This window comes from Puma concolor, chromosome A1 (assembly GCF_028749965.1).
Source record: "Puma concolor isolate L17-30 chromosome A1, mPumCon1.1.hap2, whole genome shotgun sequence".
In the NCBI taxonomy this organism is placed as follows: Eukaryota; Metazoa; Chordata; class Mammalia; order Carnivora; family Felidae; genus Puma; species Puma concolor.
Genome location: NC_141667.1, coordinates 106,262,394 through 106,274,986, shown reverse-complemented (window position 1 = coordinate 106,274,986; position 12,593 = coordinate 106,262,394). Strand labels below are relative to the sequence as shown.

General features: G+C 38.7%; 1 protein-coding gene across 10 annotated transcripts in view; it reads left to right on the top strand.

Annotated features, from left to right (window-relative positions):
* Positions 1-12,593, top strand: part of LOC147584351 (uncharacterized) — a 477,282-nt gene that overhangs the window by 184,899 nt on the left and 279,790 nt on the right. For 8 of the 10 annotated variants that reach the window (XR_015248641.1, XR_015248642.1, XR_015248643.1 and 5 more), the window contains one exon: positions 2,988-3,094. The exons of the other annotated variants lie outside the window; for them this stretch is intronic. The gene's annotated coding sequence lies outside the window, so the exon portion shown is untranslated. The remainder of the gene's footprint in view (positions 1-2,987; positions 3,095-12,593) is intronic. 10 annotated transcript variants of the gene reach the window in all.

Here is a 12,593-nt window from a genome sequence, read left to right as displayed (position 1 = left end):
TCTTTGATCTTGTTTTTGTTTATGCTGGACTTGTAGAAGATTAATAATAGTTTCATGTATTTTTGAAATTAAATAAAGTAATACACCAATGTATTTTCATGTTAAAAGTCTCAATTACATAAAGCTCTCCAATATATCCCATCCTCAGATGTAACTGTTACTATTTTGTATGTATCTTTCCAGACTTTTTCTATGCATTTGCATTTATATATGTGAACATTTAGAAAATAGTTCTTTACGGCTGATGCTTCTTTATAATTTATTTAACAAATCTTTCACTATTAATTATTTAGATTGGGTCTAATTATTGTGGTAAAAAGTAACTCATAGCTTTGCACATAAAAGTTGAATGCTTCTATGATCATTTCTTTGGAATAAATTTATAGAATTATTGGGTTTGAGCACATGCTCCCGTGGATATTATCTTAAGAAGATAGTATACACTAGTGTATACTTTTCATTATTACAAACCTGGAGCTTTTTTGGTGCTGAGTGAACATACCCATCTGTCTAATGGACAAGAAAAAAAAAAGAAGTCATTGGAAGTCTGGGGGAAAAGTTATAGAAGAAAACCAAGGGGCAGGCTAAAATGTAGTACTCTGAGTAATTTATTATGTGTAGGACAGTGGTTGCTTAAACTACAAAGCCAAATATTCACTGGACAGATAATTCAGGAAGGAGAAAGACTGATAATCTGAATACATGAGTCACTTATTTGTATTTAAAATTGCTATAATCACCACTCGCTTCAGCCCCGTATAGTTTTTTCTTTCATCTTGTCTATTGCTTGTAGCTTAGCATTCCATTATTATTTTTTTCTTGAAAACTCATCTTCCAGTAGGCTTATGTTTTACAGTGTTTTGTGTGTATAAAAAATAGGATGGGACACTTGTGGTTGGTTATGAGTTTGTTCAGACTGATGTCTTTTATCATAGAGTTGACTGAATTTTATTCCTTGAAAATTGAAGTTTATTCTTATTAATAAATATTGAAATACACATTTAGACACATAACAATCCCATAATATTCAGAATATTTTACCTAATATTTTAAATTTGGTAAAATCTCTTGAGAAATAATATTGCTTGCTGTAATGAGACTTACTGGATTTAAAATTTAAATACCAAGCGTGTATCATTTTTACAAAACTATTAAGTGATTTTTAAAAGTTCCGCATCAATTTACACTTCTGGCATCCTTGTATGGGAGTATAAGTCTTATTATATTTTCTACCACATCTTTTTTATTTTATTGTTAACTCTTGATAGGTGAAAATAATGTTTTAATCTGTTAATTTATGTCTCTCTCACTATTGGCTAGATTGGATGTTTTTTATTAATCATTCCTTTCTGGGAAATATGCTCTTTATCAGTTTTTCAGCATTTGTCTTGTCAATATCTGCATCATGCATGCAATTTTGAAGACTGTCTTTCCATTAAGCACTTTTTCTTCAATTGAAATTTTTATCAAGACAATTGTAGATTCACACACAATTGTAAGAAATAATACAGAGTAATCAATCCCTTGTACACTTCGCCCAGTTCCCTCAACCAGGGCGTCCTATTGATAGAGTTCAGAAATCCTAAGATTTCCTCAGTTTTACTTGCGTTGTGTGTGTGTGTGTGTGTGTGTGTGTGTGTGTGTGTGTGTGTGTGTGAAATCTGACACAGCTTTGTCACCTGCGTAAATTCGCATGTTCCCCTCCTCAGTCAAGATTCTGGACAATTCCCACAGGCACCACAAGGATCCCTCATGCCTCTCTTTTATAATGGCAACCACCTCCTTCCAGTGCTCCCCCCACAGACCTTTGCAGCCCCACATCTGCCCTTCATTTCTAAACACTACCCTTTCAAAGATGTTATAAAAATAGAATTGTACAGTATGTAACATGAACACTTTGTAAAGTTGAAGAAAACGTGGATGTCCCATCCCCATGTTTTCTTTTTTTTTCCTCTCGTAGCCAAGAGCAATTACCCAGCCTCCCTTGGCTTGGCTTTTCTCTTCTAAAGTTTTTGGGGTCTAGAGACCCTCTACTTTTCAAAGACTCTTCATTCTCATCTCAAGTGATTCCTGGCTGTTAGAAATAGGTTTTGAAGTATAGTAAGAGCATGGAATGGCTGAGGCCAATGTTGAGAAGGAAATGAAATGAAACCTTATCTTAAATTTTGAGAGTGAGAAACCCCCAGAGCAGTATTTCACGACTGTCATAGTTTCTTTCCATTATATGTGCCCAGAGAGAAACTATAGCAGAAATCCAGAGTTCCGCCTTAGACTCAGTAACAACACAGCAAAATTGTCAGAAACTTGAAGGGAAGAAGAGACTCCTTTTTCTTTGCTATTCTGTATCAAGGCAAGAAACACCAGGGCCATAAAGATTTCCCAAATTTGCTAGTCGGCCACCATGTCCAGAATTCTGGTATCCCTTGGGCTCCACAAGTCCTGTGATGGAACAGGCCCAGGGAAAGTGCTCCCTGCCTCTGATGTCCACCTTTTTCAAGGCTCTAGAGGTTTACTTCGGTATGATTGTTCTGACTTGATAAACTATTTTACCTTTGCTGGAGTTGGAGCTCTGAAATATAATCAAGCTTCAATAAATTCATAAGAAATACTTGTAAAATGCAATTCAAATATATCTTATAGGAGAAAAATAGATATTTTATAGGAGAAAAATAGAAAAATAGAGTGGGTATTTATATTAGGGTATTGCTATTATAGTGGGTAGCAACTGGGCCATGGATGGAATACAGCTTATTTTTTCTAATGACATCATTTGAGCCCTCATTTATCTGGGAAGTGAAAATCAATCCCAGTTATTGCTGGATCTCTCAGTTTCCCATTTTCTCTCAAGTTGCATTCAAGTCCTAGGTTTTACCTGGTACCATGGGTGCATCAGTACAGGAATTTAGGGGAGAGGGTAGGGTAAGCATTGATGAGACTTAAGACCTTAAGACCTGATAATTTAAGAAATGTTTTCCCTCCTCTTGTAGGGTTATCAAGACTGACATTAATTCAAAGGTCCCTTAGAAGCCACATGCACTTCTAGCAAGACTGCCTTCTGCTCTGTTTCCATGCCTGGAGGCAATGGGGGCTGGCGGTGAGTTTTGGGAAGGAGGAGACCCTTCTAGCTTGCTTTCGGAAACCTCAGGATGCCTGGAAGAGACAACCAACCTGTCAGGTCTTTGTGCCCACGCCCATGCTCTGATCTCTCCCTATCAGTCATCCTTCTTCCTCCTTTTCAGCAGCACTTTATTTCATGGATCTATTAGGAAGGAAGTAACAGAAGGAAGCTAACATGTATAGAACATATGCTGATATTAGATTTTGTTCTCTCATTTATGCCTTCAACACATCACCTGGTCCTGCCCTCTCAACCTTGACAGCATCCCCAGAATCTAGCTGCTGCTGCCCAACTCACACCACCTCCAGGCCAAGCCACTACCACCTCCCTCCTGGATTAGTGCCTTAGCCTCCTTAATGGACTCCCTGATTCTGTCCTTGCCTTTGCAGTTTAATCACAGCATGAGAGCTAGGGTGATTCTTTTACAACAGAACTCAGACCATGTCTTGCCTTTGCTTAGGATGTGCAGAAGGTCCATCTCATGCAGAGTAAAGCCTGAAACCCTTCTTTCCACTGGCTTACAAGACCCTACATGATTCTCAGCTGTCTGGACAGTCTGACCTTATCCCCCACCACCCACTCCCTTCCTCAGTCTGCTCCAGCCACTTTGGTATCTTCACCGTTGTGTGAAAAAGCAAACACATTCCTGCCTCAGAACGTTTCCACCTGCTATTCCCTCTGCCAGAAAGGCTGTTCCATCAAATACCTGTGTGACCAGCTGGAGGACATTGCTAATCACTTTATATAGAAATGGAATGCTCGATGACACTTATGGGCATTTACTTACTTACTTACTTACTTACTTACTTACTTACTTATTGTCTGTCTGTCTCCTTGAACCTTGCTTCCTCTCAGGCTGTTGTCTGCACCAAGAAAGCAATGGCTATTACCCATATTGTACACTGCTTTGTCCCCAACTCCTCGAAGAGGGTCTGACACAAAGTTGTCAATAAATGTTTTGGAATGAATCAATGAATGAATCTACACAGTGGTCTGGAAGATAAATACTTTCCCTTATTTTTCTGAATGAAGCCAACGGTGCTCAGAAAAATAAAGTAAGTCGTGAATACTCACACAGCTACTAGGAGGTCGAAACAAATACCCCGGGAACCTTTTCTAGTCAGAATAGAAAAGAGACAGGCTGATATTTCCAAAATGGTCTTGCAGATAAATAATATGTTATTGCATTATCTTTCCTAACATTTGGATTAATTTATAAAGAGGTTACTTAGGAACGGGCAATGTCTTAACCTGAGGAAATGTGTTTTTGATGGAATCTCAGACGCGCTGGCAGGGTCTGCTGGGTGTTGTCTTGGCGCCAGGGGACAGCTATGCTGCTGGTCCTGTGATGAGGCCATGTGCTGGCATCTTCCTAGGAACTCTGAAAGAATAGATTGTTGTCCAAGCTCACTTTAATATAAAATATGCTTTTGTGGCATTCTGGCCCTGGCTCAGTGGAACTTTTTAAAGTTTCTTTCATTCAACTTTGGAAAGAAGATTTGATGTGAGCATTTAGTAGACACCCTCTTTGCTATGTCTGATCTGCTAGTTAAGCTGTTTCTGTATAGGAAAAGGGGAATATGGTGGGTCATTTAATATGTCTTTTGGAAATAGGAGAATTGAGGGAAAAAGTCAAGAACAGTTAAGTTCTTAGAAATGAAGAAACATTATACATCTCTAATTTTATAGATAATTTTATAAAATGATCTAATTATAAAAGTTTTCATAAGTCTATTAAATTTTCCCTAGAAGTATAACCAAGGAATATACAGTCTGTTATTTTAATAGTTATAGATTAATAACCCCTTCCCTCTGGTATCTTTTCTTGCATAAAGAGATACTTAAATAAAGAGCTCTAAATTCAGTATGTATGTCCACATATACTCTTTAGAAAACTAATTGTTTATTCCACTGTAGAAAAGATGTCAAGGACAGCAATGCAATTTCAACTGAGTAAATTCTACTATAGCCAATCAGTTGAAATGACGGCTAATCATCCCTGAAGTTGAAAACTGTTTTATGGTAAGAAGAAGGTAAAGACATCATTGTAAAAACTGAGGGCTATGAAACCTCAGAACCTTGTCTCAAGTATATCTGTAAACATTATAAAACTGTTCTGCCATTGTTTCAGCCATTGGCTCTCTACAGGTTTTGTTCCAGCTGGCAGAAGTGGGTGGGACAAGCCACGTTATTACTCTACCATTTGGGGTCAGGGCAGGTGGTGGACAAAGGTAAAGTCCGAAGTCAAAATGCAAATACCATGGTGGAGCCAAGCCAAACATTAGTTGTAGGGAGAAAATTCATCACAAACTTCACCACTATCCTCTGGTCAGTAATGTTATTAAAGTCACAGGAGAAGAGGTAGAAAAGAAGAGAATAGGTCTGTTAGTATAGTAGTTTCTTTCTTTGTCAATCTCTTTTCTTTTTCTTGCTTTTTCTTAGTTTTTCTCTCTTTTTCCCATTACTCTTTCTTCCATTTCCCCACCTTGGATTTCACCCACTTGGCCCTGGCTTCCTTGGGAGGCTCTCTCTTTGAAATTTATTATCCACCTGTGGTCAGAGCCTCGCCATTAACTGTTTCCCCTTCTCTGAGTCACTCTCACCCTTTTTTATACTCTTGGAATCTCTTCCTCCAGCTGAACTCAGGAAGTTATACAGTTCTGAGTGAAGAAAATTTGGGCCTGGGTGGGACTTGAGCAGGAGGTAAGGGGAAGGTCATGGGTTGAACTCCTTCGCTAATTCCTCTTCTGTCCTCTGTTCCCTTGACGTATCTGAGGCTCCAAAGTCAATTAAGTCCTTACAGAGTAGAGTGGGTGTCTTTGCAGGAAAATGGAGGAGGTAGGAAACTGCATTGAACAATGATAGGAGAGATTGTATATCACTGGTGCGATATTAACAGTGATTTAGATCTTATTTAAACTTTTTAACTCATTGATTTTAGTTAAGTTAAATTCATTCAAGTTAAGTTTATTTTCGTTTTCCAGTTTTGCCTCAGAGCATATTTTTAAAACAGAAAAAATAGCCTTATGTTATACTGTTACGTGAAAATGAGGATTCTGCATTATGTATATAATCTAGCTACAAATACATTAAAAAACTCTGGCAGAGAAATAAAGCTAGAAAGAAATATATGAACCCATTAAGAGCAGCTGCGCTTGGATGGTGGGTCTAATGCTTATTTTGATTTTGTTATTGATCGGATATTTTTATTCTCATTTTGGTCTCGTATCATCTGATTTTGCTCAAGTGCATGTGTTTTACTTTTAGAATAGAAAATACAAAGCACATTTCACTAAAATTTCCCTTCTTTTCATTTTAATTAATGACAAGAGTTACAAAAATATATATGTATTTAATTAAAATATTGTATATAAGTTGTAATTTTACTCCTTGTTTTCTTATATAAAAGCATTGTGGAGCAGTGTAAAACCAGTAATAGACCAGAATTGGGCAATTCAAACCTCAGTTCCACATGTGCCCCCAGTCACCTAGGTGACCCTGGGAGGCAGGTTCCTCTCCCTGCCCACGGTTGATCCTGAGAAGATTGGGCCAGCTGATGCCTTCTGGTCCCTTCTGCCTCTAGAATACCCTTGCAGTATCTTCCCTGGCTTTATAATTTCCCTGGTGTTTCTCCCGCCACTCTCTTCTCTAAGAGGATATGGTGACAGTGGTCCAAGGTGGTGTAGCCTTGGAAATTTTGGCAGCATATGAGAATTTTCTTTTTTAACATAAGCAACATATGAGACTCAGTTTTTGTGACATTTATGTGTCTGTGGTGTGACTGTATTTTTTGCTCATGCATATAGCACCATTCTACTTCTGTTTTCCAACTCAAGAACCAAAGATATTTTAAAGTTTAGCAATATGTTCTTAAAGAAATTCTTTTTATAGCCCAGCTATAAAATAATTAACCATGAATGGAAACAGTACTGTTATACATTCACTGCTGCTTCCAGGGAGACACTGGATGGGATTACACAGTCTTGGTGGTGGGCATATTTTCTCAACTCCTAATCCAAGCCACTAGTCAGCATGGTTGAAAGAACATCCTGGTACAACCTTGATGAGGTCCTTTTGGATTTTTGATGCTCACTTGGCCTTATCTGATTAGTCCATTTGGCCACCGCTGACATATGTGGATATACACTTATTAAAAGTACAGAAGTTACAAACTGTGTAATGGAAGAATGACTGGAATTGTAGAGTGAGTTGGTTTGCATTATCTGTAAGAAAAAGAGTTCCCTCCAGGGAAGACTCGGTCAGGCCAGGGATAGCAGGACAAATAAATAATAATGTTACAGATGATGGTAATAGTAGTAGCTAACACTTAGCACTTACCATCTTCCTGGCATTAAAAAAATTTTTTTTTAAGGTTTTAACTCATTCACATCTGACTCTAGAAGCTGTGCTCTTAGTCACCTGACTATTTCCTCTCTACTAGTCAGTATTTGGAAATCTCTGCAGAATCCAGATTTGAGTCAGGAGCCTGCCAAGCTTCATGGATTATGTATGCTCCTCACTTTCCATTCTCTGTTTCTGAGGCGTTGGCTTGCTGTGTCTCTGCTTATAGGCCACATGGCGTCATCACCCTCCTAATCATATATTGGCTGGGTCTGTAGGTAGAGGTTTAGAAAAAAATCTAACTTGAGGCACATGTATGGGCTCCAAACTTTGAGGATAAACAATAAAGCCACTATATATATATATATATAGTGTGCGTGTGTGTGTGTATGTGTGTGTGTGTGTGTGTGTATGTGTATATACATCTACATATATATATAGAATGCCTACCTAAGAGTAGGGGAACTTGGGTCTAATTTCAGATACCCTCCAAAGGAGGAGACTGTGACAAGACTCTGATCTGGTCAGAGTTTGAGGGATTGAGCCTTATAACTGCATATTTAAAAAGGTTTCCCCAAATAATTTTGGCATTCATCCTGGGTTTGAGAATTCCTAAACTAGAGCTTGAAGAATGTAGAAAATTCTAAGATAACAAAGAGTATGAATCGTCACTGTCTGTCGATTAGATAAGGCGATAGAGTACATTGGCAGCCAAATCCTGGGGGGCAAGAGGGAAAAATCAGGATCTAGAGCTGATTTACCCTTTAACTCCTGTACTTAAAGATAGGGTGAATAGCAATATCACGTGATTATATCCTCCCCTAACACCCTCCCATGGGTTGCTGTTGTAGTCTGATGAACTTGGAGAGGAGGCCTGAGGAGCCAAGAAAGATTTCTCAGAGGAGGTGATTTTATTTATTTTCATTTTTTTATTTTTTCATATTAAATATAATTTGTCAAATTGGTTTCCATACAACACACAGTGCTCATCCCAACAGGTGCCAAGGAGGTGATTTTAGATAGAAGGCCTTTACACATTGGGTTCTTATTCACCCCCAAATCTTTGAGGATTTTAGAGCCAGAACATAAAGAACTTTATTTGGGAAAAAATTAAAACCATTCAGTTAACAGCTCATTTTATTCTATCTGATCAGGATTCCACCCATAGATAGTGAAACCACTTCCTTCACCTCACTGCCCCACCCTAACCTGGCCTCTTTGTGTTTCCCTCTTTCTGTGTAGATCCAATCCCTTCAGTTGAGAACATATGACTAGAAACTAAAGTAGAAATTTTACATGTCAGTATATTTCTATGTATCTTTAAAAAAAATATTTATGTATTTATTTTTGGGAGAGAGAGAGAAAGAGCACAGGCAGGGGAGGGGCAGAAGGAGGGAGACACAGAGGGTAACATAATTCCCATTTGGACTTTCAGAGTTTGTCATGTCTCCTGAACGTGTCTACCCAACTCTATTGCCACTACACTTGGGTTAATTTAGGCCCTGTTAACTCTGGATAATAGCAGTAGTCACTTTGCAGGCTTCCCTGCTTCCCAGCTTACTCACTTCTTATCAAACATCTGGGTGTTCTCAAGCCTTTTTTTTTTTTTTTTTTCTGACATATCATTGACATATAATATTAAATCTTTTTCAAGCTCATTGGTGTACCCATCTCCATGCAGGTTGTGGTAAGGAGTCTCAGATGACAAAGAGATTCTAGAGTTTGAGAGCATCATCAACATCATCTGAAACATTTATTAAAGGTTTTTCTGTCTGCCAAGAATTAGGTTATAAACTTTACATGAATGAATTCTTTAAGTTCTCATAGCATCTCGCTGACACCAGTTCTGTGATTACCCCTGTTTTAGGCGCAAAGAGGCTTAGGCACTAAAAGAGTAAGTGGCTTGTTCCAGTTTTTCTAATTAACATGTGGCAACGCTCAAATCTGGATGTAAGCCATCTGACTCCAAAGCCTGCGTTCTTCACCACCTTCGTCCCCTGGCCTTTCAGTGTAGCTCTTGATGGCAGTGAGTGGAAGAGCAAGTCCATTTGGGAGGTTTAATAGTTTTTTCAGTCCTTAATGGCTACTGCACTTTGTCAGATTTTTCAGAAGTTAGTGTTTTGCTTCTCTTGAAGGAGTTCTGTTTGGCAGTTATTTTGAAGTCGAAGTATCTGGAACACCAATATGCTTTTTCTCTCGGAACAAGGTAACCAAGAGTAGCTGAGTTGTCAGACAAATCCACAGTATATTTAAGCCACGAGATAGCTTAAATATGCCCGTTTGCCATAAAAATTAAAGAAAAACAACAATGCTCTCACAATATTAGTGAAATGAGAAAGCCAAATGTTCAATTTTATGTTTAGATGATTGTTTTAAGGGAAAGGAGGAAGAAGAAATAGAAACTTCGAGAAGATGTTAGATTTATGAATTCTTTCAGGGGCTTTGGAGGTAGATGCTCATTGTATCTAATTGCACTTAAAACTTAAAGGTTTTCCTTTTGTTTGATGCAGTTGTGCTAGTAATGTTTTGTTATATCTAGGACTCTGAAACAACAAGAGCTTTTTGTTGTTGTTTGCATCTAAAGAGAAAATGAGAGATTTTGCTGAAGTAATCAGGCAAGAGTTAGAAAGAAAAGGAGAAGAGGAAAGGACTTAAAGAGAATATACATGCTTGTTTGGTGAAGAGGGACCATTTGAGCTGTAATTAGCTTAAAAAATAGGAGTAGGTAGTGTACATGCCTTCCAAGTGAGAAGATGATTGTGAGGAAAAGATTCTGTGTGACACAGTCCCTTCTGCCATCAACCGTGGCACCATTGACTCAAATCAATATGGCAGATGAAAGGAGGAATAAACTGTGCAACCCACTGCTGAAACCTGGTGTGCCCTGAGGGAATTTGTAATTTAACATGTTCTTTGTATTTCTCTGATGGATTAGGCATGGGCCCCTGCATGGCTCAGTTGGTTAAGCCTCAGACTTCGGCTCAGGTCATGATCTCATGGTTGGTTTGTTTGAGCCGGGTATCAGGCTCTGTGCTGAGAGCTCAGAGCCTGGAGCCTGCTTCAGATTCTGTGTCTCCCTCTCTCTCTGACCCTCCACCACTCACATTCTGTCTCTGTCTCTCAAAAATGAATAAAAATGTTTAAAAAATTTTTGTAAATGGATTAGCCATGATTTTGAGAAAATGGCAGTAGAACTGTTGCATAGAACACAAAAACAAATGCATTGTGTGATTATCGTTGTTGTTTTCTACGAGGACTATTTCCCTCCTCTTTTCTCTGTGTTTGGTGGCACTGCCAGTGGTACCTGCAGGCCCTCTTCTAAGTCTAGTTGTTCCTGAGTTCTCATTATGAAGGATGTAAGGAGCATTGCAAGAGTGGCTTCAAATAATCTGATTTAGTTGTGGCGAGCCAAGCTCACTGAGTTATTTACGCTCAGCACTGTTCCTCTTCTGTTTTCTTATATCTTGTTTCTTTGTTTCATGACACCATTAGTCACAGGGATGGACACATGTGTTTTAGCCACCACATGAGAAAGCTTGTCTCCTTTGTATCCATAGAGTTGAAGTTTCAGCTCAACCTTGGCTTTAGTGAGAAGGAAGTCCTGGATTGGACATTGCTAAGGGACTGGGAAATATGGCTCCTTTCAAAACATGTCACCATGTCATTAATTAAACACTAAAGTAAGTGCCTTAAACTGAATCGGTTCAAAGAGAACTCTTCTCCCCTGACTACTCCCATATAAAATAAACATGATTTAAATCTTGCTGAAAATTTCTCAGGGTGCCAATCTTAATAGTTAGAATCCGAAATAATAATATAACTTTTCTCATATTTGTGAAAGGAGAAATAATAGACTTGAAAAATCAGATTATTTTCGCTTGCATTACCTAGCTAATGATATCAGCATACTCGATTTAAGATATTTACTGATTTTAGGTGTTTGTCGTATATAAAGCTTTGTAAGTCCTGCTTATGTGATTCCCTTTGAAATTAGTCCTGGAAACGATTTGTTCTTAGAAGATGCTGGAACGAGCTCTAACAGGGAAATCATTCCCTAGAGGGTCTAAAATATGACTTGTCTAAAGGTCTTGGAGAAGTTAGAAATACCACGGGATCCTATCTGTTTCTCCCTTTCTACTTAGAACTGTAGCTCTGAAATCTTCCAATGAAATTCTCCGGTTGCATCACCCAACTCCAATCAGTGGATGCAAAGCTCTTCCTCCTGATTTCTGAATTTGTAGGTCCCATGGGAACTGAAACTGGTGATTTCTTACTACTGAGTAACAGTTTACAAAGGCTCCTTGTGAAATTTTGTCAAAGTAAAATTTCAGAAAAGTGCCTTCGATCTTTTTCCTGGGATAGAGCTGGGAAAAAAGCGACTAGGTTCACAGTCCTTTTGCTGGAGAAGTATTCAAACACCCTAATTCCACATTGATGTTCCTGAAAGTTTTTAATGCAAGAATCTAGAAAAATACTACACATGCACACATTTCCTACCCCACCTCCTTTTTTTTAGTCAAGACAGGATTGAAGATTTTTTTTTTTCAACGTTTATTTATTTTTTGGGGGACAGAGAGAGACAGAGCATGAACAGGGGAGGGGCAGAGAGAGAGGGAGACACAGAATCAGAAACAGGCTCCAGGCTCTGAGCCATCAGCCCAGAGCCTGACGCGGGGCTCGAACTGACGGACCGCGAGATCGTGACCTGGCTGAAGTCGGATGCTTAACCGACTGCGCCACCCAGGCGCCCCAGGATTGAAGATTTTTAATCCTCAGTGGTAGTAAAGTATATTTTACTAGTGAAAGTAAAATTAATGAAGACAGTTTTTCTCTTTCCTTTTCTACTTGCAACCATCCTAGTGAGTAGGTATAGAAATAAAAGTTCCCGGGTGACTCTGTCGGTTAAGTGTCTGACTTCAGCTCAGGTCATGATCTTGTGGTTCAAGAGTTCATGCCCTATGAAGGGCTCAGTGCTGACAGCTCAGAGCCTGGAGCCTGCTTCAGATTCTTTGTCTCCCTCTCTCTCTCTGCCCATCCCCCCCACTTCTCAAAAATAAACATTAAAAGCATTTAAAAAAACTTTAGTCACTCATAAGAGAAAGTTTATCTTTAAAAATCTCTCCAATAATAATTA